We start from the raw sequence: 24,126 nt of genomic DNA on the forward strand, positions 1-24,126 counted from the left end.
GGTTATTCCTGGGATGAAGACTTGACTGATATCTAAAATAAAGAATATGTTAATGCTGTGCATGTTTTTTACTTCTTCACTGAAGCTGATTCTCATTCAACCGCAGTTCATGAAGATATAGAACATAGAACAATGCAGCACAGCACAGGCCCGTTGGTCCTCAACGTATGCTGACCCATATATTCCTTCCTTAAAATATATATATATATATATCTCATACAACTGGCAAGGAAATTAGACTTTAATGAAGTTGAAGAGAATGATATTCTTGAATTGTTGGAGTGCTATGGTTTGCTTCTCACAAAGAAAGATCTGGCAGAGTTGGAGAGGCAAATACCCCATGAAGAACTAACATCAGATGGAGTTTATTCTTGACCTGGGAGTTGCTGATGAAGAGGAGGAATCTGAATTGAAAAATGTCTTCACAGTTTAAATGGCAATCAACATCATGAGAAGATGTGACAATCTTATGACACTCAGCAAAAGTAGTAAGGAGCATTAGGATTCTACAGCTTACTACCAAGAAATATTAAGAGATAAGCAGCAAGAAAGAAAACAGACAACTCTGGAGTTCAACAGTCTGTCTTTCTTAAGAAAATACTGATGGAACATCGTCCGACCACTGACAAAACACAACCAGGACCCTCTGGCCATTAAGTGGTGTAAAATGTGGATGATGAGCTGGAAGTCAGCAAATCTGCACCTCCAGCTTCATCCTTTTCCTCCCAAAATTATTAGAATCAGAATCAGGATTTATTGTCATGAACAAGCCATGAGGTTCAGTGTTTTACAGCAGCATCGTGTAAACATGCATATTATAACCATCTTACAACAGTACTAAAATAAAATAATAACAATAAGTGGATGAAAAGTAAGTAAGTAAGTGCACATAAGTAAGATGGTGATGCTGCCAGAGCTGCTGTAGCGGAAGTGCTGTCACTGGTGTGGACCCATGGGGAGCAGAGATGCAACGATCCGGCGGGGTCCAGCTGCCCATTTGACTGCCGTCGGCTCCGCACATGCTTTGAACAGTACATTGGGGGAGCTGATGGTGGTTTTAGTTGAAATCCTGTGACTGAAGTCTGTGCCCAAGTTGGCGGCGTTTATTACTAGGCAGTAGCCACAAGGGGCTGCAGACACCAGGGAACCGGAGTACCAGAAGACAGGAAGATCATGCACTGTCTGAGAAAGAGAAGTGGAGGAGACAACCCGCCAGGACGGTGACCAGTGAGGGGGCTTTGCAGCAGGGGGACCAGTGCATGCAGCGGGCTGCTGGCGACTCAAGGCAAGGAACCTGTGGAGGTTGTGGCTGCTGGAGACTGCTGTTGGGAGACTCACACTGGGCTGTGGACTGCTGGAGACTGGCTCAAACTGGCTGGAGGGGTATCAGATATTGGAACCGGAAAGCGAGGAGGTGCCGAGGGCACCAAAGGGTTCCTGACTGTGTCGGAGGTTTGGATCTGGAGCTCAGGTGGCCAATGGTTTGGACTGGACTGTGTGGCTGCAGGGGCTGCAGAAGTGCTGGAGATGAATCTATGAACTCAATGACTCTGGGGGAGCTCTCTTTTGCTTCTCTCTCTGACTGTAAGTGATGTTTAGGCAATTCCAGCCGGTGGCGAGTCTGTCTGCCTTGAATCAGGTAAAAGGAAATTTCATGTAATATGACGCTGTTTTATTACTATTATAATAAATTGAATCTTGAAAAATAAGGCAGTGTCTTTGGTTTATTGATTATTCAGGAATCTGATGGCAGCGGGGCTGCTGAGTGCTCCTGATGGTAGTAGAGTGAAGAGGGCATGGCCTGGGTGGTGTGGGTCTTTAAGGATAGAGGCTGCTTTTTTTTAAGACACCACCTCATGCAGATATCCTCAATGGAGTAAAGTCTGGAGATTGTGATGTCATAGGCTGAGTTAACAACCGTCTGGAGTTTATTCTTGACCCGGGAGTTGACGCCTCCACACCAGGCAGTGAGGCAACCAGCCAGAATGCTCTCCATGGTAAACCTGTAGAAGTTTACGAGAGTCTTTGGTGACATAATGGATCACCTCAGACACCTCACAAAGTATAGCCATTGGTGAGCTTTCTTTGTGGTTGTATCAACATGAAGGCTTCAGGACGGACCCAGGAATTTGAAGTTCTTGAGTCTCTCCACTACTGAGCCCTCGGTAAGGACTGGGTGTGTTCCCCTGACTTCCTCTGGAAGTCCACAATCATCTCTTTGGTTTGGCTGATGTGAATGCAAGGTTGCTTTCATTACACTATTCAATGAACTGATCTATCTCCCTCTTGTACGCTTCCTCATTGCCATTTGTGATTCTGCCAGTAACTGTGGGGTCATTGGCAAACTTGTAGATGGCATTGGAATTGTGCCTGGCCACACAGTTATGGGTGTATAACGAGTAGAGCAAAGGGTTAAGCGTACATCTTTGGGGTGAGCCTGTGTTGATAATCAGTGAGGAGGAAACTTTGTTTCCAATTCTCCAATTAATCCAAACAATCACAGACCTTTGAGTCCTTAAGCTGAGTTAATATAATTTATAACGTTTAAAAGAAAGCTCTAATGTTAGTGAATATAAAATATGATTTAATATCTAATATTAGTGAGTAAAAATGACTTACAAACTTGGTTCAAGATGAAAAGATTGGTGAAATCCAGAGTAGGTCCTTTGCAATCGGAATCAGGGGAATATATAAAGGGGAATAAGGAAATGGCAGACCAATTAAATTCTTACTTTAGTTCTGTTTTTACAAGAGAGGATACAAATAACCTCCCAAGGATGTTGGGAAACAAGGGAGGAACTGAAAGAAATCAGTATCTCTAAGGACATGGTCTTGGGGAAATTGATGGGATTGAAGGCAGATAAATCCCAAGGGCCTGATAATCTACATCCTAGGGTACTCAAGGAAGTGGCCATTCAGATAGCAGATGCTTTAAGAATTATTTTCCAGAACTCGATAGACTCAGGATCAGTACCCATGGATTGGAGGGTAGCTAATGTTACTCCACTATTTAAAAAGGGGGGTAGAGAAAAAGCGGGGAATTATCGGCCGGTGAGCCTTACATCAATAGTGGGCAAAATGATGGAATCCATTATTAAGGATGTAATAGCGGAGCATATGATTAACAGAGAAGGGATCAGACGGAGTCAACATGGATTTACAAAAGGTAAATCATGCTTGACAAATCTATTGGAATTCTTTGAGATGGTGACAGGTAAAATAGATGGGGGAGAGCCAGTGGATGTGGTGTACCTGGACTTCCAAAAGGCCTTTGATAAGGTCCCGCATAAACGACTGGCTTCCAAAATCAAGGCTCATGGGATTGGGGGCAAAGTATTGATGTGGATTGAGAACTGGCTGGCAGGTAGAAGACAGAGAGCTGGGATAAATGGCTCGTTTTCTGAGTGGCGGGCGGTGACCAGTGGGGTACCACAGGGATCTGTACTGGGACCCCAGCTGTTCACAATTTACATTAATGATCTGGATGAGGGGATTGGATGTAATATCTCCAAATTTGCAGATGACACTAAGCTAGGAGGGGTTGTGTGCACGGAAGAGGAGGTCAGGAAGCTCCAGTGTGATTTGGATAAATTGAGGGACTGGGCAGATACATGGCAAATGCACTACAATGTGGATAAATGTGAGGTTATCCACTTTGGTAATACAAACCGGAGGGCAGATTACTATTTGAATGGCAATAGATTAAGAGATGGGGAAGTGCAGAGAGACCTAGGGGTACTTGTACATCAGTCTCTGAAGGCGAGCATGCAGGTACAGCAGGCGGTTAAAAAGGCAAATGGTATGTTGGCCTTCATAACAAGAGGGTTTGAGTATAGGAATAAGGATACCTTACTGCAGCTGTACAGGGCCTTGGTGAGACCCCACCTGGAGTATTGTGTGCAGTTTTGGTCACCTTATCTAAGGAAGGATGTTCTTGCCATGGAGGGAGTGCAGAGGCGATTCACCAGGCTGATACCTGGAATGGCAGGAATGACTTATGAGGAAAGATTGCGCAAATTGGGATTGTACTCGCTGGAGTTTAGAAGATTGAGAGGGGATCTCATAGAGACATAAAATTCTGGCAGGACTGGACAGAATGGATGCAGAAGGGATGTTTCCAATGATGGGAAAATCCAGAACCCGGGGCCATGGTTTGAGGATAATAGGCAAACCATTTAGGACCGAGATGAGGAGGAATTTCTTGTCCCAGAGGGTGGTGAATCTGTGGAATTCTTTGCCACAGAGGGCAGTAGAGGCAGGTTCATTAAATCTATTTAAGAGGGAATTAGATCTATTTCTTCAGTATAAGGGTATTAAAGGTTACGGAGAGAAGGCGGGGACGGGGTACTGAACTTTAAGATCAGCCATGATCTCGTTGAATGGCGGAGCAGGCTCGAAGGGTCGAATGACCTACTCCTGCTCCTATCTTCTATGCCTTTTAGTTGGCATTAGAGATTTTCTGTTCCCTCTGCCACTGTATTTACATATATTCTGGGCAAAAATTGTCCACGATAAGCCTGTTCACCATACGGCTCAACTTTCCGGTCCTTATCTCTGGCATGTAGCACAGCGACCCTACATTTAGAAAGAGGCTTAAGGATCCACCGTTCTGTTCACCTTCATTTGAAAATGATCAGAACCTGATGAGAAATGCCAGCCGTTCCATGGTAAACTTGCAGCATTTATCCTCCCATGAAAATCAGATTGTGAGAGTCCAGCTCTACCAATGACTTCCCTGCTGGCTCTCTGATGTTGGACTCCTGATAGAGATGTGCAAAATCATGAGAGGTTAAAGACCTGGAATCATACAGTTATATAGAATAGAATCAGGCCCTTCAGCCAACCATCATATCTATCATCACATTAATTTCATTTGCCTGCATTAATTCTACCTCCCTCTATTCAAGTCCCTGAATAGGTGCCACTTAAAACTTGCTAGTCTTCCTACCTTGACCACCTTCTCTGGCACCTTATGCCACTCTACCAACTGTGCGAAAAATTACCTCTCAGATCCTCAATAAACCTTCTCCCTCTCATGTTCATCCTAGGATTTCTAGCTTTAGACACCATTACCATGGGAAGCAGACTTCTCGTAAGTGCTCCAGAAAGAACATGAAGGTGGAGAAAGGCACACTTTCATCTGCCTGATACTTGTTGCCCTTCCAGCCCCAGCAGCAATATCCAGCAAAGGAACAAATTATTGGCCATTCCTAAAATAAAGTGCATGTACAATTATAAAAAGATTCTTAGACTGATTTGATATTGTGTTGAAGCAATAAACTTGACACCTGAATGGTGTGTTCAGCAAGTCCTGTAATTTACAGAGAGCTAAATGGAGCATTACACTCCAGCATTACACTGGAGAACAAAGATTTTGCTTCCTGAGTACTTTTAGGTGTATTTTATAGATTTTGGGCAGCTGATCACGAAAATCACCTTAAAAATTTTTAGATGTGTCATGTTTTGTGATTTCCTGTCATATTTTAAATTCACTTCAAGCACACAAAACCATGACGTGCAACATGTCTTTGAAAGTTCGTCTGCATTTGCACTTGGACTTCTTCCCTGCTGATCTTGGTGCAGTCAGTGACAAACACGGTGCAAGGTTTCACCAGGACATTGTGACCATGGAAAAGCAATATCAGGACAATTGAAATCCATCAATGCTGGCCGACTATTGTTGGGCACTGACGCAGGAGGCATCAGATGCTGAGTACAAATGAAAATCAGCAGGAAAACATTTTTAGGTCAGTTGAAGTCAGCATCATCATGCAATTAAATATGCTAAATTCAGTAAAAGTTAATTTAATGTTTCTCCAAATTCCTACATGATGAAGAAATCTGAAATTGTCTTTGTGTTCAACTTCAAGTTGTCTATCCTAATCCCCAATATTTTTTTTCAGGAAGCAAATATTTTGAAAAAAACTTTTTGTCTCGTGTTATTAGAATATTTGTGCTAAAAATTGTTCAAGATAAGCTATATAAAACGTTAAAAGGAAAAACTGCATACATGAGCAAAAGGTAGATAAATGCAATGCACAGTTTGGTATATCCTTTGTGAATTCATATATTCAGCTGCGTAAGTTTTGTTGTTATTTCACATTATACATACCTATCCTGGAGATGACAGTTCACATCACCTGCTGAGTATTCAACCAACATTCCTGGCAATGATATACTTCACTCACTGGCAACAAAAGAAAATACAGAAAAGACCTGCAAATCTATTTATCAAGGCTATTGTAAAAAAAGACAGTCAATTTATTGACTCTTCCACTGAACTTGAAATAAATAATTATTAAATCCATGCTCTGTGTCCTCTGAGTTTTACACGAATTCTTTATTCAGCTGTGCAGAGGTGCTAGTTTCTAAAAACCAATCCAGATGATATGCTGCAGAGATATGCAGAGACAATTTGAGCTGAATATTACAAGGTGAATAATTTCCTGTAAAATGGTCGGGAAAAGAAATTTAGAAGCTTTGGTTAGAACCAGATCTTTTCATTTTCAGCATTAACTTTCCTCTTTTCAAAAAGTTTAATAGATAGGTTTAACATTGGAAATTATAGATTTTTTTTATATTAAGACATATTCTTGACATAGGCTCTGAATAGAATAATTGGACTCCTGCTTAGACAGGTACATCCTACTACAGTTTTATTTAGTAAACCTGACAGAAATGGACTTAATCTGAGGCTTTCATTCCCTTCACATCTTCCTAACAGGTAAACCCACTGAGTTTACAGCCTATATTATTTATTGTTTTAACTTTTAACGACACAACATGGTAGAATCCTATTCCGGTCACTGAAATCCAAGCCACCCATTAAACTAATTAACCTAACCACCTTGTACATTTTGAAAGGTGGGAGAAAAGCAGAACACTCAGAGAAAAGCCACTCAGGTCACAGGGAAACATAAAAGCACCTCACAGACAGTGGTGATTCTGTAATCGTGTTGGGCTTAAACCCACTAACACTAACCGTACCATTACCATTAAAATCCTGGGGCTGTAAAAAAAACGTTCATACAAACTTCTCATCAATATAACAGCTTTTGTACAATGTGAAATATAGCAAGAAGAGTCTTCTCGTGCAAAACTCCTTGTTAAATGGCGACAAGAAATTAGCATAGGTCAAGTTACAATTGGAATAGAGGTAGGATCATTCAGTCGTCAACAATATATATTGGCTCACTACTCCATACGGCCATGTAACAGTTTGAGAAAGGAAAAAACTTGATAAAATCCCATCAGCCTTTGAAACAATAATCCAAACCAATTGTACAGACAGGAATTCTTGGTGGTAAAAATCAGGAGAATTTTTTTTCTGACCCCCTTAGTCAAACAAATAGTCAAGAAACTGGCCCTGATTATGATTGCATAATGCAATGAAAGCACGATTGCAAATATTATTTGGGAAAATAGTACCAACGTCTGAATTAATTTGGTGCAATCCAATACTCAACGTGAATTTACACTATCAGTTGTAATTCATAACTGATAGAAGACAACTGGTTTTCCTCAGAGAGTGAAAATGCCTCATTATAATATATTCATATATAACTAATCTATTCAATTATGAAGATAATTAATAGAAACCATCTGGGATATTTCTTTAGACAGTATTGTCTGTAATGAACTCAGCTGCTAAACTAGATGCAAAGTGGAATAAATTATGATGCATAAGGTTAATTCTGACCCACAAGGCCCATAGTTTTTTTTTGTATGTTAGCAGATATACAATAGAGGTCTCTATTTTTACTCTTTCTCATTCAGCTTTATGTATGTCAGCATGATGTATGTGTTCTTTTATGCATTGTTCGTCTCTGTGAATTCTTAGCATTGCTGCTGGATGCTTTGATGTAGATAGTACAGTGAGAAAAACTGAAAGTCATTAATCAATCCCTGCAAGTTCATAGCAGCAGCTTTCCTGTGTTTTATCCACTGACCTTCATTACCTCATTGACTTGATGCTATTTACACACTCACAAAATTGATAATCCTTGGAAGAAGTGTAAATTTACATCAAAGAAATGGTTAGCAATGCCATTCTAATCTGAAACAAAATAGAAAGCTAAATATAAAAGATTTCTGTATCAGGTAAATGAATTGCAAACTTAAATTTAAAATGAGAGAAAGCAGATTCAAGGTTATAATTCACTGTGGAGCGGTCAAAATCAAGTCTGGGAAAGGTTAATAACCTTTCACTGCAGTTCGAGGATACAACTCCATAAAGAGTGGGATGATAGAGCTCACACATGCCCAGTCCTGTAGACTGGGAGGTGACCTTGAATATCAAACTACAAATCAGCCAACTGCTCTTGAAGGAGATAGTCATAGGAAATAAGGGTAAAAGATTCTAAGGGAGGAACGTAAACCATTTCAAGCAATTGTCTTGAATGTAGAGAATTAAATTTTCCATTCATTATTGCTACTTTCCTCAAAAAAAAGAACTGATGTCCCTGGTATTTTATCTCTGCTCTAAGTGGAACAATTGAATTTTCTGGATTTTAGCTGGCGCCATGATGAAACTGATTCTTCAGTTCAGGAGCGTTTGAGAGCTTTACATTCAAAGATTTCTTTTAATGAAGTTGAGGAATCATTCAAGAGATGAAATGTTTCATTCTTCACAGAAGTATTGAGCTGATTATCACCTTTTGTATTTGATATAAAATCTTCCAAATTAATGGGAAGATTTGTTTGATTAAATTTAGGTGCCTGTTCGCAATGATGATATGGGAGTTGGGGGTGTGAAGGAGTGTCATCCTTGACATGAGGGCAAGACCGTAGGTCAATTCACTTTTTAAAAATTCTGATTCTGAGGGACAATTTCACAATTAAATACCTACACCATGATAACTTACTGTGACTCAAAGCATCTCTGTGGCTGCTGGTCATAATTTGTTATTTTAATCTGGATTGACTGAAAGTTGACTGAAGGTAGCATATATATGAATCGTAATATCATCCTAATTGTTTATATTTTTAGGACAGATTGTTGAAATTATTTTTAACTAAAATGAAATTAACATATTATGAGAAGCAAGGAAGTGTATGTGCAGAGCACTCTCATAAACCCGTCCTGAAGCATTTTATAACAAAGAAATGTTTCTCCAAGTATCAATGCTGCTGTAATATAGGAATTAGGTCAGTCAGTTTAGACATCCACAAGCAGCAATGCGATCAGTACCTGCTTTTATGATGTTGAATGAGGAATTAATATTAAACATGACACAAGTGATAATTCTCCAGCCCATTTTTCAAAATAACACACAGGTATATTTTACATCTGCTTCATGGAATGGTTGCAGCTCAGAGAGAATCACGTAGTGTTATGAGTTCATACTGACTCCTGCAAGAGCCAATCAGCTGATCCACTGCTCCACCCTCTCCCCATCATCCTGCAAATTCTCTCCTTTCAGGTCCTTTTTGAACACCATAATTGAATCTGCCTCTATTGAATCTATTCCTTGCTGTAAATTCTGGACTCTAACCCATCCTTGTTAAAAAATGTTTCTTCATAGCATTTTGATCCTTTTTTAAGTCATCATTATTTTATGTTTCCTGGTTTGTGATCATCTGACAATGGAACAGTTCCTCACCATCTTTTCTCCATATATTGCATGATTTTAATGACTCTCTCTTGGCTCTCTTCAGAACCTCCTTTGGTCCGAGGAGAACAGCACCTGCTTCTCCAGTCTATTCTCAATCCTGGAATCAATTGGTATGTCTCTTCTGCATGTTTTTCAAAGTCATAACATTTTTCCTAATTCATATTTTGCAGAGTTGGACACAACACTCCATTCATAGCCAAACCATTGCTTCATCGAAGTTCAACATGACTTCCTAGCTCTGATAATCCAAAAAGAAAAAGAAAAAGAAAATCAGGGTTGTATGTGATGTCATCTATGTACTCTGACAATAAATCTGAACTTGATCTCTCTCTGCTTTTTAATTAATTTTCACAAATTGCCCTTTCACTTTTAACAAGCTTACACCCCAAAATTTCTCCTTTTTTTTGCTCCCTTTAGATTTGTACTCCCTCCTTTGTATTCATTCATTCATTTTAACAAAACATAACTGTGGTGGAATACGGTAGTGCAGAAGGTGACCTCACTACAGGCTGGCCTGCCTCTGGCCCTGTAGCTCTTCTCTAACTCCTCCATGCAAGATTCGCAATAAAGGTTGATAGCTCTAGTCTCCTCCCTCCTTGGATCCGGGCCAGCAGCATGTAAATACGTGCCTGATATTTCAGGTTATTAAAGCCTTTAATCACTTGCTTCAAGCTTGCTGGTGGTTAATGATTGCGCTACAATAACCTTATTTTTCAATATTTTATCACTTCAGCTGCATTTCCCTCATCAGTCTTCTGTTACTTGTTAATGGAGTGTTGTGTCCAACTCTGCAAATCCATGCTTCCTTTCTTTAACCAATCCAAATGACTACTAATTTCGCTCCTTATTATTGTTTCTAGAACTTCCCACAATGAAAGCTAAATTGATTGGTCTATAGTTATTGGATTTGTCCCCACACCATTTTATATATACAGGGGTAACATTGCCAATTCTCCTCACCCCAGGCACCTTTCTGAATCCAGAGATGTTTAAAAAATTAAGGCCAGGACTCTTATTTCTCTTGATTTCTGGATTGGAGATCATGGTTTACGAGTGATAGGGAGAGGTTGATCAGGCTACTCTTTTATTCTTTGGAGTGCAGGAGAATGAGGGATGATCTCATATTTAAAGGTATACAAAATTATGAGAGATATATTTCAGGTGAACACAGAGTCTTTTGCCTAGTGTAGGTGAATCAATAACTAGAGGACATAGGCTTAAGGTGAGGGGAAGAATCTTAACAGGAACCTGACAGATAACTTTTTTTACACAGAATGTAGTAGTATATGGAGTGGGCTGCTGGAGGAGGTGGTTGAGGCAGATACTATTGCAATGTTTAAGGAAATAATGGGATAGATAAATGGATAGAATGGGTTTAGAGGGATATTGGGCAATTGCAAGCAGGTGGGACGTGTGAATGTCAGCGTGGTCAGCGAGGGAAAGATAGGCTGAAAGGCCTGTATCATGCAGTATGACTACGACTCAATGAAAGGTTGAATGAGATAGGAATTTCCTCTTTGGATTGATAGTGGATTACAGGTGCCTTCAAAGAGGTGTATATGATTGTAAGAGGCATAGATAGGGTGGACAGCTAATATCTTTTTCTCAGATCATCAATGGCCAATACCAGAGGACATCTATTTGAAGTGAGTGAAGGAAAGTTTAAGGGAGACATCAGAGGTAGGTTTTTTGACACAGTGAGTGATGGGTGCCTGGAATGCATAGACAGAGTTGGTGATGGAGGCTGGTGCAATAGGGGTATTTAAAAGACTCTTGGATAGGCACATGGATGAAAGAAAAATGGAAAGTTATGGACTATGAGGGAGAAGGGATAGATTGATCATGGGGTAGGTTTATAAAGATCGGTACAACATCATGAGCTGAAGAGCCCATAGTGTGCTAGGTTCTATTTCCATTCGCTATTCATATATGTATTTATGATGATGTCCTGATTTCAAACACACACCCTTATGCCTGAGTTACTGTAACATGTGAGCAGTGAGCTCCAGACTACAAAGGTCATGAGACAGCCCGAGTAGAATCATAAATAAACAATGGTTATTTGTTGACTTTACACTATTTATATGGTTCCCGGACCAGTCTAAATTGGCTTCAGGAACCAAGGATTATCATAGCCAACCAAGGCCTTATAGTTTAGTTATTGTTATTGCCACCAACACTCATTACCTGAGGGTGTCTTGGACGTGATTCGTGAGAGCTTGGGCATCCACATACAGTATTCCCAAAATAAACTAGAAAATGGGAATGCAGGAGCTTCTCTCTAATTTGATGTCTGGAAAGAACCTGGTTATCAGGTGCCCTTAATGTTGTTATATGTGAGCAGATGTGGGCTATATCCCAATCAACAGTCATGCAAATAATCTTCCATTTAATCTGGAGGTCAAATTAAAACATATTTACAGAGATGTATTGTATAAATATCTCAAGAAAGTGGTTTAATTGCACCCATCCTGGCCCTCAGCCTAGTTGCTAGATTTGTGTATGGCTGCATCAAGCTTTGCATAGACCTTGGACACTCAAGCATCAAGATTCACCACATAGTGAAGTTTTATCTTTCCTGTTCCTTCAAATAGTGGGCCTGACCATGTAACAGAAGAACATTTCTTTCTGCTGAACCACTCTGCACAATCTGCCTCTCAGAGAAAAGTTTGCACAGCATATTTCCTTTAACATCTGAAAATCAAATAGTCTGGACAGAACATAAAGGTCCTGTGGGAAATGGCAAAGGCAGATCCTGTCAGATGATTACTTGAACAAATTTACTAGGGTACTTGGCTGACCAGCTCATTGCCAGAACTTGCTTGTCTAGTGTTAACAAGGACCCATTCTTTTTCCAATTTTGGAACTTCAGAACCACCGCAAGCTGCCTTGTGCTGGGAATGCTTTAGGAATTAGACCTTTCCCATGCAGGGATGGAGTCATTTGGAAAGGGATAGGTGGCCTTTACTGATGTGCATCTCTTCATCAGAGGAAAAGAGGACTCTGGGTTGTTCCCAGGGGAGGAGAGGAGAGGTTGCTCAGAGACAACATCTGCGGCTGCTGCAGTTCTGCTTGGAGATTGTCATTTTAGTAAAAGATGGTCCCTATCTGTCTAAAATTCAATAGCCGCCCCACGTAAAGAAGCGCCTTAGAAGGAAGGTTGTGTACTAGCACATTCCATGACCCTGGACCACACTCCCAGGTATGACTGATGTGTAGTGTAGCTGCTGTAAAAAGGCACTGTGGGGCGGTGGGGGGCGGTGGGGGGCGGTGGGGGGGGGGGGGGATAACACCCATAGATTAAGGCTCTGCTACTTGTGAACACTGAGCAACCACTCAGAATGTTCGTTCAAAAAGCACATACAAAGGACAAATGATGGGAAGGTGTACTGAAAGAAACAATATGCATTATATTTATGAAGATTTTATGACAAAGTACTATTTTTGAAAAATATCTTGTGACTGTTAAGAGCAAAAATTAAGAAAAAAGGACAGCTCAAGACTCAAATTGGGCTTTCAGATTCCTCGAGCAGAACAGAAGGAGATGTTCTTTAAGCAAATAATGAGGGTGGGAGCAAAAAGTGTGTCTGAATTAAAAGATAGATCATTATCTAAAACCAGAGAGGCTGGGAATGAATGGAGTACAAAAGGATTTAACTGCTCTTTTGCATAAAATGCACAAGGTTACCCTGCAGGTGGAGCAGGTAATGAGGAAGGAAACAGATTGGCTATTGGCCTGTAAGTGGATATTGAAAGATTTTAAATGGTTATTGCAAAGAGTTTGAGTTCATAAATAGTATTGTTACTATTGTACAGGGTGCTGGTGAGGTACACTATGCACAGTTTCAGTCCCATTATTTAAGGAAGGATCCATTAGCACTGGAGCCAGTCACAGAAATTACAGACTTGGGAAATTGCCGAGACATAAGGTTTGTTGTGCCAGAAATGGATACAAAAATTTGATCGGTATTCTTTGAAGTTTAGGTGAATCAAGGTGATCTTATTGAAACTTATTAGTATTTATGAAATCATGACAAGGTAAATGTTGAGATGCTTTCTCTAGTGCAAGAGCCTTGAACAAAGGGACATAGTAACAAGGTGAGGGGAATCATTTGAAACAGAGGTGAACAGGAATTTCTTCTCATAGAGGGTTAACTGAATTCCTCTACTTTGAAGAGCAGAGAAAGCTAAATCACAAGTATTTAAAGAGAAGATGGAAACATTTTTGAAGGATTTGTGAATTGAGAGTTATCCTGAACTGGCTCAGAAGAAGATCCGAGTTCTGGAATGTCCTATGCATGCCAGCTTGAGGCTCTGGTGATCCTTTTCATCCTATTTTCTTGTGTCCTTGTACTCAAAATGAAGTCTAAAAAGCAATTTATTAATGGACAAAGGCTCGGATATATTTATTATTTTTCCAAATCCACTGGCACCACTCAAAAGATGTTTCATTTGATAAACTAAATGGAAGGATTGCAAAGTAACTTTAATCATACAGCTTTGGAAATCTAGAAAGCTACAATTTCGGAAGCTGAAACCAAAGGTTAGGTGAGATCTTTTGTGACTCTATATAGTTGTGTGCACAATCTGTTGCACAAAGCGAAAACAACAAGGGACCCCTGACAGCTGTGTCAGGGCCTAAATGAAATAACCTGCTACAAAGCTAAATCCGATGCAGTAGCAGATGGCAAAGCTTCACTCCCAGAGGAACTCAATGCCTTCTATGCCTGATTTGACCACAGTAACAGCAAAGAACCGCCTATCCACATCCCCACCCCCTCTGATGATCCTATCCCATCCGTATCTGAGCATGACGTGCGTGCTGCCTCCAGGAGAGTGAATGCGATGAAAGCATCCAGTCTGACAGAATACCTGCCGTGTATTAAAAATCTGTGTTGGCCAACTTGCCAACGTATTCATGAATATCTTCAAAGTCTCACTCCAGCAGGATGTGATACCCACCTGTATCAAACAGTCATCAATAAAGAAAATCCCAAGAAGAGTGGAGTGACCTACTTTAATGACCAGTAGCATTTACATCAACAGTGATTAAATGTTTTGAAAGGCTGGTGCTGAAGTAAATTAGCCCTTGTCTGATCTGCGATATGGATACATTCTGTTCTCCTAACATAGCAACAGGTCTATGGTGAATGCCATCTCGCTGATTATACACAAACACCTGGAAAACCTGGACAGCAAAAATGCATTCATCAGGATGCTCTTTATTGACCACAGTTCAGCATTAACACCATCATCCCCTCAAAATCGATCAGCAAATTCCAAGACCTAGAAATCAACACCCCACTGTGTAATTGGATCATGGGTTTCCTCACCTCCAAACCACAATCAGTGAGGATTGGTAAGAACACCTTCTCCACAATCTCCATCAGTAATGGAGCACCACAGGGTTGCATTTTTAGCCCTCTGCTCTACTCACTTGACATCTAAAACTATGTGGCTTGGTACAACAATAACACCATCTACAAATTTGCCGAGTATACCATGGTTGTGGGCTGTATAGAAAAAGGTGCTGAGTCAGCATACAGGAGGGAGATTGAAAATTTGGCTAAATGGTGCACCAACAAGAACTCTGCATTCAATGTCACCATAATGAAGGAGCTGATTGTTGACTTCAGGAATAGAAAACCAGAAGTATACAATCCAGTGATCATTGGGAGAATCCGAGGTGGAGAGGGTGAGCAAATTTAAGTTCTTGGGAGTCACTATCTCAGAGGATCTTTCCTGGACCCAACACACTAATGGCATCGTGAAGAAAGCACGTCAGCACCTCCATTTCCTCAGGAGTTTGTGAAGGTTTGGTACGACACCAGAAACCCTGGAAACTTTCTACAGATGTGTGATGGAAAATGTGCTGATTGGCTGCATCACAGCCTTCCAAAAGTTAGTGGACACAGCCCAGGACATCACAGGCAAAATCTTTCCCACTATCAAGGACATCTACAGGAAATATTGCTGTCAGAGAGCAGCAGCAATCATCATGGATTCACACCACCCAGCACATGCACTGTTCTCGGTGCTGCTACCGAGAAAGAGGTTTAAGTGCCACAAGACTCACACCACCAGGTTTAGGAACAGCTGCATTTAAGGACTCTTACTTCTGTTCTTTATTGATTCTTTTATTCTCTCTGTATTGTGCATTTTTTTACATTCATTATCTGTTAACAGTTCTTTATTTGTTTACATGTGTACGTTATATACAGTTTTTTTACACTACCAATAAGTGGCAATTCTACCTCAGCCACAGGGAAAAGAGTCTCAGGGTTGTATGTTATTTCATGTATGTTCTCTAACAATAAGTCTGAAATCTATTTCATAGATATAACTGGCACAATTCTGAATCAAGACATTTAGGTTAAGTCTATGTGTGGTTTAGAAGATGACCATATTCCATAATATTATTAAATATGTGTGGCGGATCAACACTAGGCAGGCGAACTGGTCCCGCTTGTAAGCCACGCAGTGGGCAGCCGGCCAAAATGGCGCCGTCAGGGGTTTTCCCTTCCTCCCAGCACTGGGCTCAGAAGTCCACGCTGGGGGACCACATGACGCCCGGGTGACGTCAGCGCCCTCCAGTGTGGTTCTCAGCCAGATCTGGGCTGGGAGTATAAGTGCAGCCCAGCAGCCTGCAATAAACTAGTCTGCTCACTGAGCTCAACCCGTCTGGTTGTGTGTGTTCTTTCAGGAGCAGGGTAGCTGCCGCTACAATTGGTGACCCCGACTGGTACAAACGTTTTTGAACCCATCATGAGCGAGCCTGGGATCAGCTCTATAGCAGTGAAACTGCCTGAATCCTGGGTTCAGGAGCTGGAGACCTGATTCGGCCACACGGAGGCTCAGTTTCACCTCCACCAGATTTTGTCTGACATGACCAAATTCTACCATGTGGTTGCTACCCTGGACCAGGCCACCACCAGACATGTGCTGAACCTCGTTCAGCACCCACCCGCTGAAGACAAATACAAGACCATCAAGCGAGTGCTTACTGGATCCCTCGGACATTCCAGACACCAACGTGCCGCTCGGATGGTGCACCTTGATGCCCTGGGGGACAGGTCCCCGATGGAGCCGATGGATGAGATGCTCGCGCTCATGGGTGAGCACACCAACTGCCCACTCTTTGAGCGCATTTTCCTTGACCATATGCCCAGGGACATCCAGCTGCTGCTGGTCCAAGAGAGCTTTACCGACCCAAGGAAGGTCGCCCAGAAGGCCCAAGCGCTATGGCTCACATGATTCCCGGATGGCTCAGCGGTTCAGCAGGTCATGAGGCATGGGCACAACCACATTAAGACCGCCCCTCGCACTGCACTAGAGCATCCGGTCCCTGCAGGGGTCCCCAAGACCACAACCAAGGCCACTATCCGCTTCAGGACTCTGCTTCTACCACCAGCGCTGGGGGGCCAAGGCTCAGAAGTGTCATCAGCCCTGCTCGTTCCAGGGAAACGACCAGGCCGGCCGCTGTTAATGGCTGCAGCAGCTGGCCAAGGACACAGCCTCCTCTACCTATGGGACTCAGTCAGCAGCTGGCAGTTCCTCATTGACAATGGAGCCAAGATCAGGATCATCCCGGCCACAGCGTCGAGTCCAGGAACCGACCTTGTGGACCTCTCCTCCATGCAGCCAATGCATCAGAAATCCAGACGTATGGAGACAAGACAGTACACTTCCAGATCGGCCAATGAAATTTCGCATGGAGGTTCGCCATCTTGTCCCTCCCGACCGCCATCCTGGGTGCAGACTTCCTCCTCGAACACGGGTTTCTGATGTACATTTGAGGTAGGCGCCTGGTGGACACTCGTACCTTCCAGGCCATTTGCCTTGACGCCTCCCGCTTGGAGCAACCGCAGATGGCCACGATCAGCACGCCCAGAGACAAGTTCCAGAGAATCATGGATGAGTTCCCAACACTCCTCAAGCCACAGTTCTCCGCTGCCTCGCCGCACCACGGGGTTTTCCACCTCATCCCCACCTAGGGCCCACTGGTTCACACCAAGGCACACTGGCTTCCACGTGACAAGCTCCAGGTGGCAAAGGAGGAGTTTTCGTACCTGTTGGAACTGGGGATCATTTGGTAGTCTGACAGCCCATGGTCCCGAAAGCCTCCGGCGGCTGGCATTCCTGCGGAGACTATCGACGGTTCAACGAGGCAACAGTTCCTGACCGTTACCCCATCCCTCACATCCAAGACTTTATGGCCAACCTGCATTGTGCGAGGGTTTTCTCCAAGGTTGACCTGGTGCGTGGATATCACCAAATCCCGGTGCACCCTGAGGACATACCCAAGACAGCCATCATCACCCCCTTTGGCTTGCTCGAATTCCTGCACATGCCATTCGGGCTCAAGAACGCCGCTCAGACCTTCCAGAGCCTCATGGACTCTGTGGGTAGGGACTTGGATTTTGTCTTTATTTATTTAGACGACGTCCTCATCGCCAGCAAGGACCAGGCGCAACACAAGGCCTACCTACGTGCCCTTTTCTCCCGGCTGGCCAATTTCAGCCTTACCATCAACCTGGCCAAGTGCAAGTTCAGGAAAGCGTCCATGCAGTTCCTGGGCCATACCATCACGGCCGAAGGTGCCACGCCTGCTGCTGCAAAGGTCACCACTATCAGGGAGTCCCCTCGCCCGGACAGCCTCAAGGGGCTGCAGGAGTTCACGGGTATGGTCAACTTTCACAACCGCTTCATCCCGGGAGCTGCGCGCAATCATGCAGCCGCTATTTGCCCTCCTCACAGCCAAGCACAAAATGCTCGCTTGGAACCCAAAAGCCTGCACCGCATTCGAGGCCACCAAGGATGCCCTTGCAAAGGCCACCATGCTCGCCCACCTGCATACCGACTTGCATATGGCACTCTCTGTCGATGCCTCTGCCAAAGCTGTCAGTGCCGTCCTGGAGCAGCAGGTGAATGGACATTGGAAGCCACTGGCATTCTTCAGCTGCCTGCTCCACCCGCCAGAAAGCAAGTATAGTGCCTTCGACCGTGATTACTGGGCATGTACCTGGCGATGCAGCATTTCTGCTATTTTTTAGAGGGGAGGACTTTTACCATCTTCACCGACCACGAACCCCCTCACCCAGGCACTCGTGATGGCAAAGGATCCCTGGTCGGCCTGCCAGCAGCGTCACCTCTCCTTCGTGTTGTAGTTTACCACCGACATTCAGCACAAGGCTGGGAAGGACAAGGTGGTTGCCGATGCACTGTCACGACCGGCCATCTGTGCGCTGAAGCCCGACCTCGACTTCGACCAGCTCGCCCGGGACCAGAAGTCTGATGAGGAGACAAGGCCCTTCAAGAGTGCCATCATGGGCCTGTGACTCCGAGACCTCCCGACTCCGAGCAGCGGAGGCACCATCCTGTGCGATATCTCCATGGGCATCCTGCGACCAGTGGTTCCCCAGCAGTGGCGCAGGCAGGTCTTCCGTCACATCCACGACCTTTCAAATCCGTCCATCAGATCCACGGACCAGATGGTGGCTGTGGAAGCAAATCACGGGCTGGGACAGAACATGCACTCATTGCCAGACATTCAAGGTGCACAGGCACACCAGGACGCCCGTACAGGAGTTCGAGCACATCCGGCAACGGTACAGCCACATTCACATGGACACCGTCGGGCCCTTACCCATTTCCCAGGGCAACCGTTACCTGTTTACGATGATGGACCGCACCACTCGCTGGCCCAAGGTGATCCTGATGTCAGACGCCTCCACTGACTCCTGCTCCCGAGCACTGTTGCATGGCTGGGTCACCCGGTGTGGCGTCCTGGGTCACCTCACCAGCGATCTGGTCACCCAGTTCACATCTGCACTCTGGGCACAGCTCACCAACAGGTTGGGGATCCAGCTACACTGCGCCACAGCCTACCACCCGCAGGCCAATGGACTGGTCGAACATCTGCTCCGCCACCTTAAGTTGGCACTCATGGCCCACCTCACCAGTCCCGACTGGGCAGATGAACTGCCTTGGGTGCTCTTGGGCATCCGCTCCACTCTCAAGGAAGATCTGCAGGCGTCATCAGCTGAGCTGGTCTACAGTGCACCGCTGGGACTACCTGGTGAGTTTGTCAACGCACCTCACAATCCCCAGCAGTTGCCACACGAACAACTTCCTCTCTTCAGGGCACGCTTGGACTCATTCAAACCCCCACCGCTGCCCAGGCATGGCACCCGCCCATCTCACGTTCCTGGTGAACTGCTTTCCAAGGAGTACATTTTGTTCGGCGGGGCCTGACCGTGGCACCTCTGCAGCGACCATATGAGGGGCCATACAGGGTTGTACAGTGTTCCGGCTCTACATTCACACTGGACATTGGTGGCAGTTGGGAGCTGTTTACCGTGGACAGGCTGAAGCCAGCACACCTTGATCTACTGAGCCTGTGGTCGTAGCCCAGCCCAAGAAGCTAGGTTGCCCGGTGAAAAAGGACATTGTCGCGGGTTCTGGAGGGGGACTGTGTGGCGGCTCATCACTAGGCAGGCGAACCGGCCCCACTTGTAAGCCACGCGGCGGGGCAGCCTGCCAAAATGGCACCGGCGGGGGTTTTCCCTTCCTCCCAGCACGCGGCTCAAAAGCCCACAATGGGGGACCACGTGACGCCCAGGTGACGTCAGCGCACTCCAGCGCAGTTCTCAGCCAGGTCCGGGCTGGGAGTATAAGTGCAGCCCACAGCCTGCAATAGACTAGTCTGCTCACTGAGCTCAACCCGTCTGGTTGTGTGTGTTCTTTCAGAAGCAGTGTAGCTGCCGCTACATATGTATATTTTAGCATCAGATTTCTATAATGGAGGGGGTGGGGGGAATTGCCCTATTAGGGTAAGTTGAATCATATAACGATTTCAGAGAGGATGTTTTCATTGACTGGCATGTGTCGAGTCAGGGTCAGTGCCTCAGAATCATTGGTAAACAATGCAGGACTGAGATGAGGAAAAATGTCTTAATCCCAAGGATAGTGGATTATTGGAATTCTCTACTCAAGGGGATGTGAAGTCCCAATTATGAGTATTTTCACGATGGAAATCATTCATTCTTGGATAATAATCACTGTGTGCATTGTTAATAGGTACACTTTCGATATGAAGAAATTCTTTCTGGGCCATTTTCCTATTTAACACTTTTCATTCACAAATCTGATAAAACTGCTAATTACTACATATATATTTTCTTCCCTTCATTATTCCATTCTTGAAATATTTGCAACTAGGCCTAATTAATTACCAATTATGACACAGTTATAGCCACACTTTTATATTGCAATATAGCAAAGTTCTAATGTTAACCAATTACTCTAATTTCCTAATTTTATAAATAGACTGTTTTTAAAATGGTTAGCTGTTAATATTGTGCCAACTTCCACTGTGTAGACTAAGTTTAAATGACCAGTGCAGTGTAACTCCTGTAATTGAAACACATTATTTCATGTATTATTTGGATTGCAGTCAGTTTTGGCTCTGTGCCAGCACACTAATTTTGGAGTCAAAAGGTTGTAATGCATATACCTCTGTGGGTTCCTGGCCTCCAGTGAAGTAGCATGTGGAGTGTGCAGAGTAATACAGGAAGCATGGAGAGCCCTGGAAAGTATCTGGTTTATTTGAGGCTCTCAGACTTCAGACATGTTCAAAATATGGTCAAGGATGTCATGCAGTGTTGCACACTTGCTTATAGATACCTCGTTCCTTTTCCCCTTTAAAGGAAAAGAAAGTGAATGACATTAATAACATTTATAAAGTTAAAAGTTTAACCATTTTAATGGGCTTTGAGTTCTTTTGAACATGGGAAGCCGTTCTGGTGTTCTTGTCTGGATCTTGGATACTTACAGGAATACAAGAAGCAGGATATGTTGTGGGACATTCACCCTCCTTATCTGATCGTGGCTGATTTAGCCTTGGCCTCAACACTACCTTCCTGCTTGCTCCACGAATGTTTCCTACATTTTTTTTTGTTCTTCCTCGACCTCTTCATACAGCAACAATTTATAGTTTATCTTGATTTAAATAATAATTTAATCCTTCATTCTTCCTTTTGAGTAGATAACCTCACATTTTCCAAAATTATTAGTGATACCCTGAAAAGAGATTGTTTCATATAAATTATGCCTGACAGACAATTTTCTTTTAGATACAGGATGAAACATAATATTTTCCCGTGCTGTCTGTCAGGTGTTGTATGTTCTTCCCATGTCTGTGTGGACTTTCTTAGGGGTTTCTGGTTTCCTCCCACCATTCAAAACATACTGGGCATGTAGGTTAATGGGTGTAAATTGGGCGGCACGGACTCGTGGACCAAAATGGCCTGTTACCATGTTGTTGTAAGCATTTTTCAAAAATTAAAAATTTGAATTATAGACAACCCTTAATCATACCTGTGCCATACCAAAATTCTCAAAGCTACTGAATGATGATCTTATCGCAAGACAAAACTTAAGCGTGGCTTTGATTGCAAAGAGTATGGAGTAAAGAAATGGGGAATTCTGATGCAAATGTTCAGGGTTCTGATGTTAACAATGTCACATCTAAAGGATTGGGTACAACTCTGGTCTGAAAAACAAAAGAGTTTGAAATAGATTAATGGGGTTTTCCCCTCATGGATCACAGCATGTTTATAGTTGCTGTAGGGTAATGGATCAGAGGTCAATCTACAAGACCATGTAAGTGGCAGAGATGATCATTGGAGTCTCCCTCACTCCCTGACCCCCCCCCCCCCCAAATTTTTGGCCCTGACCACCCACCCACCCATCTGACCTCCCAATGCTCCAAACACAAACCCTCGACCCATCTGAGCTCCTGACACCCCGACTGCCTACCCATCTGAGCTCCTGACTCTCTGACCATGGATCCTCACCCCAGCCACCTTCCCACCAGAGCTCCCAAAAGTCCAGCCACAGACTCTCTCCTTGGCCCTAGAACCCTGCCCACCAGAGCTCCTGACACCCCAACCATGGATTCTTTCCCAGCACACACTGGAGTTCCTGACACACTGATCATGGATTCTTGCCCAAATCACCCATGCACCAGAGCCCCCAATGTCCCAGCTACAGAGTCTCTCCTAGGCCTTTGTCACCCACCGATCCAAGCTCCCAACACCCGAATGCAGACCTACAACCTGGTCCCAGCCACCACCGCATCCTTCCAAGCTCCTGACACCTTAAATGATGGAGGTACTTACTGGAGTCAAAAGAATGACGACCTGAAAAATTGGTCCAAAAAAAAAACATGATTATTACACAAGTAGCTGAAAATAAAACTTGTCTTTTAGTGACTTGTGAATGTTTGGAATTCTCCATCCAAGGAAGCTGTGAAGGTAAGTCACTGAATATATTCAAGGTGAAGATTGACTTTTAGATTACAAGGTTGTCAAAAGGTATGGGAGAGAGCAGGAGGGTGAACTTGAGACTCAGATTGGATTAGCTATGATTTTATTGAATGGGTGGAGCAGGCTCAAAGAGCCAAAAAACATACTCCTGCTCTTGGCTTTTCCAATCAGCAACACCAAAAGAATAGCAAAAGAGATTTTGAAAATAACACTGTGCCAATTCAAGGAAAGAAACTGGGATAATTGAACTTCAATGGGCTAAGCTAACCACATTGAGTTCCAGGACACCACAGTGACCATGAAAACCATGGCCCAACATCCAACCCTCTCCTGTCCTGCCATGACATCCAGTTTCAGAAACTTGGGAAACTTGAACCTTTGCACAAAGTCTTATGAACCTTCATATAACCATATAACCATTTATTCTTCACACACACACACACACTTCAACTTCGCCCTTCCCCTATTTTCCTCATTGCACTAAACACATCAGTTAAGTGCTCATCTTACAAAACTACATAGGAGATGTTCCATCAGCACCATTCTTGCTTGTGGATCCCATTACACTCTAAACCTCCCGACAATGGCGTTGTCAGCATTCTGTGAGATGAACTATCATTGGACATCAATTGTCTCTCTGAAATGCCTCCCATTCATCCCCTTTTCTTCACACACCTCCACCCACTCCCCTTTCACCAGATCATTATTCTGCAACCTCTAGTCCTTCTCCCTCTCATTACCTCATACTTCCTTCACAGTCACCTTACTTTTGAATGATGATAAAAAAAAACATAGAGTATGCAATTAACTTCTCATTAAACAGCACACTTAACTTCCTTATAATATAAATGGAATAAAAAATCAAGTATATTAGTAGAATGGTAGGCCAATTCATTTTAGACCAGTGGTTCTCAACCTTTTTTACATTCTCATACTACCTTAAGTAATCCCTTGCAAATCACATAGCACCAATGGCAGTAGGGGGTGGGTGAGGTCTGGGCCTGATGTCCCTCTCACCCAGGGAAAGTGCACGCATAATACATTGCCTCTCCTTTCTCAGTGTAGTGATCATCGCATGGCTACTGTCTGGCAAGACATCACTGCAAATGGGCTCTCCTACTTTACTGCGTCTGTAGCAAAGCCTTCTCGTTGGTGTCCCCCGTTTTCACTGAGTTTGCTACATC

General features: G+C 43.7%; 1 long non-coding RNA gene across 7 annotated transcripts in view; it reads right to left on the bottom strand.

The window, feature by feature from the left end:
- Positions 1–24,126, bottom strand: part of LOC138755438 (uncharacterized) — a 63,048-nt gene that overhangs the window by 12,763 nt on the left and 26,159 nt on the right. For 3 of the 7 annotated variants that reach the window (XR_011352290.1, XR_011352291.1, XR_011352289.1), the window contains exons 3-5: positions 21,993–22,167; positions 21,448–21,695; positions 21,130–21,314 (exon numbers count right to left, since the gene is read on the bottom strand). This is a non-coding gene — a long non-coding RNA (uncharacterized lncRNA). Of the gene's footprint in view, positions 1–6,112; positions 6,188–6,425; positions 6,447–9,602; positions 9,853–21,129; positions 21,315–21,447; positions 21,696–21,992; positions 22,168–22,795; positions 22,817–24,126 lie in introns of those variants that run through there. The other 4 variants (XR_011352293.1, XR_011352292.1, XR_011352295.1 and 1 more) reach the window with 4 other exon arrangements.

This window comes from Narcine bancroftii, chromosome 2 (assembly GCF_036971445.1).
Source record: "Narcine bancroftii isolate sNarBan1 chromosome 2, sNarBan1.hap1, whole genome shotgun sequence".
In the NCBI taxonomy this organism is placed as follows: domain Eukaryota; kingdom Metazoa; phylum Chordata; class Chondrichthyes; order Torpediniformes; family Narcinidae; genus Narcine; species Narcine bancroftii.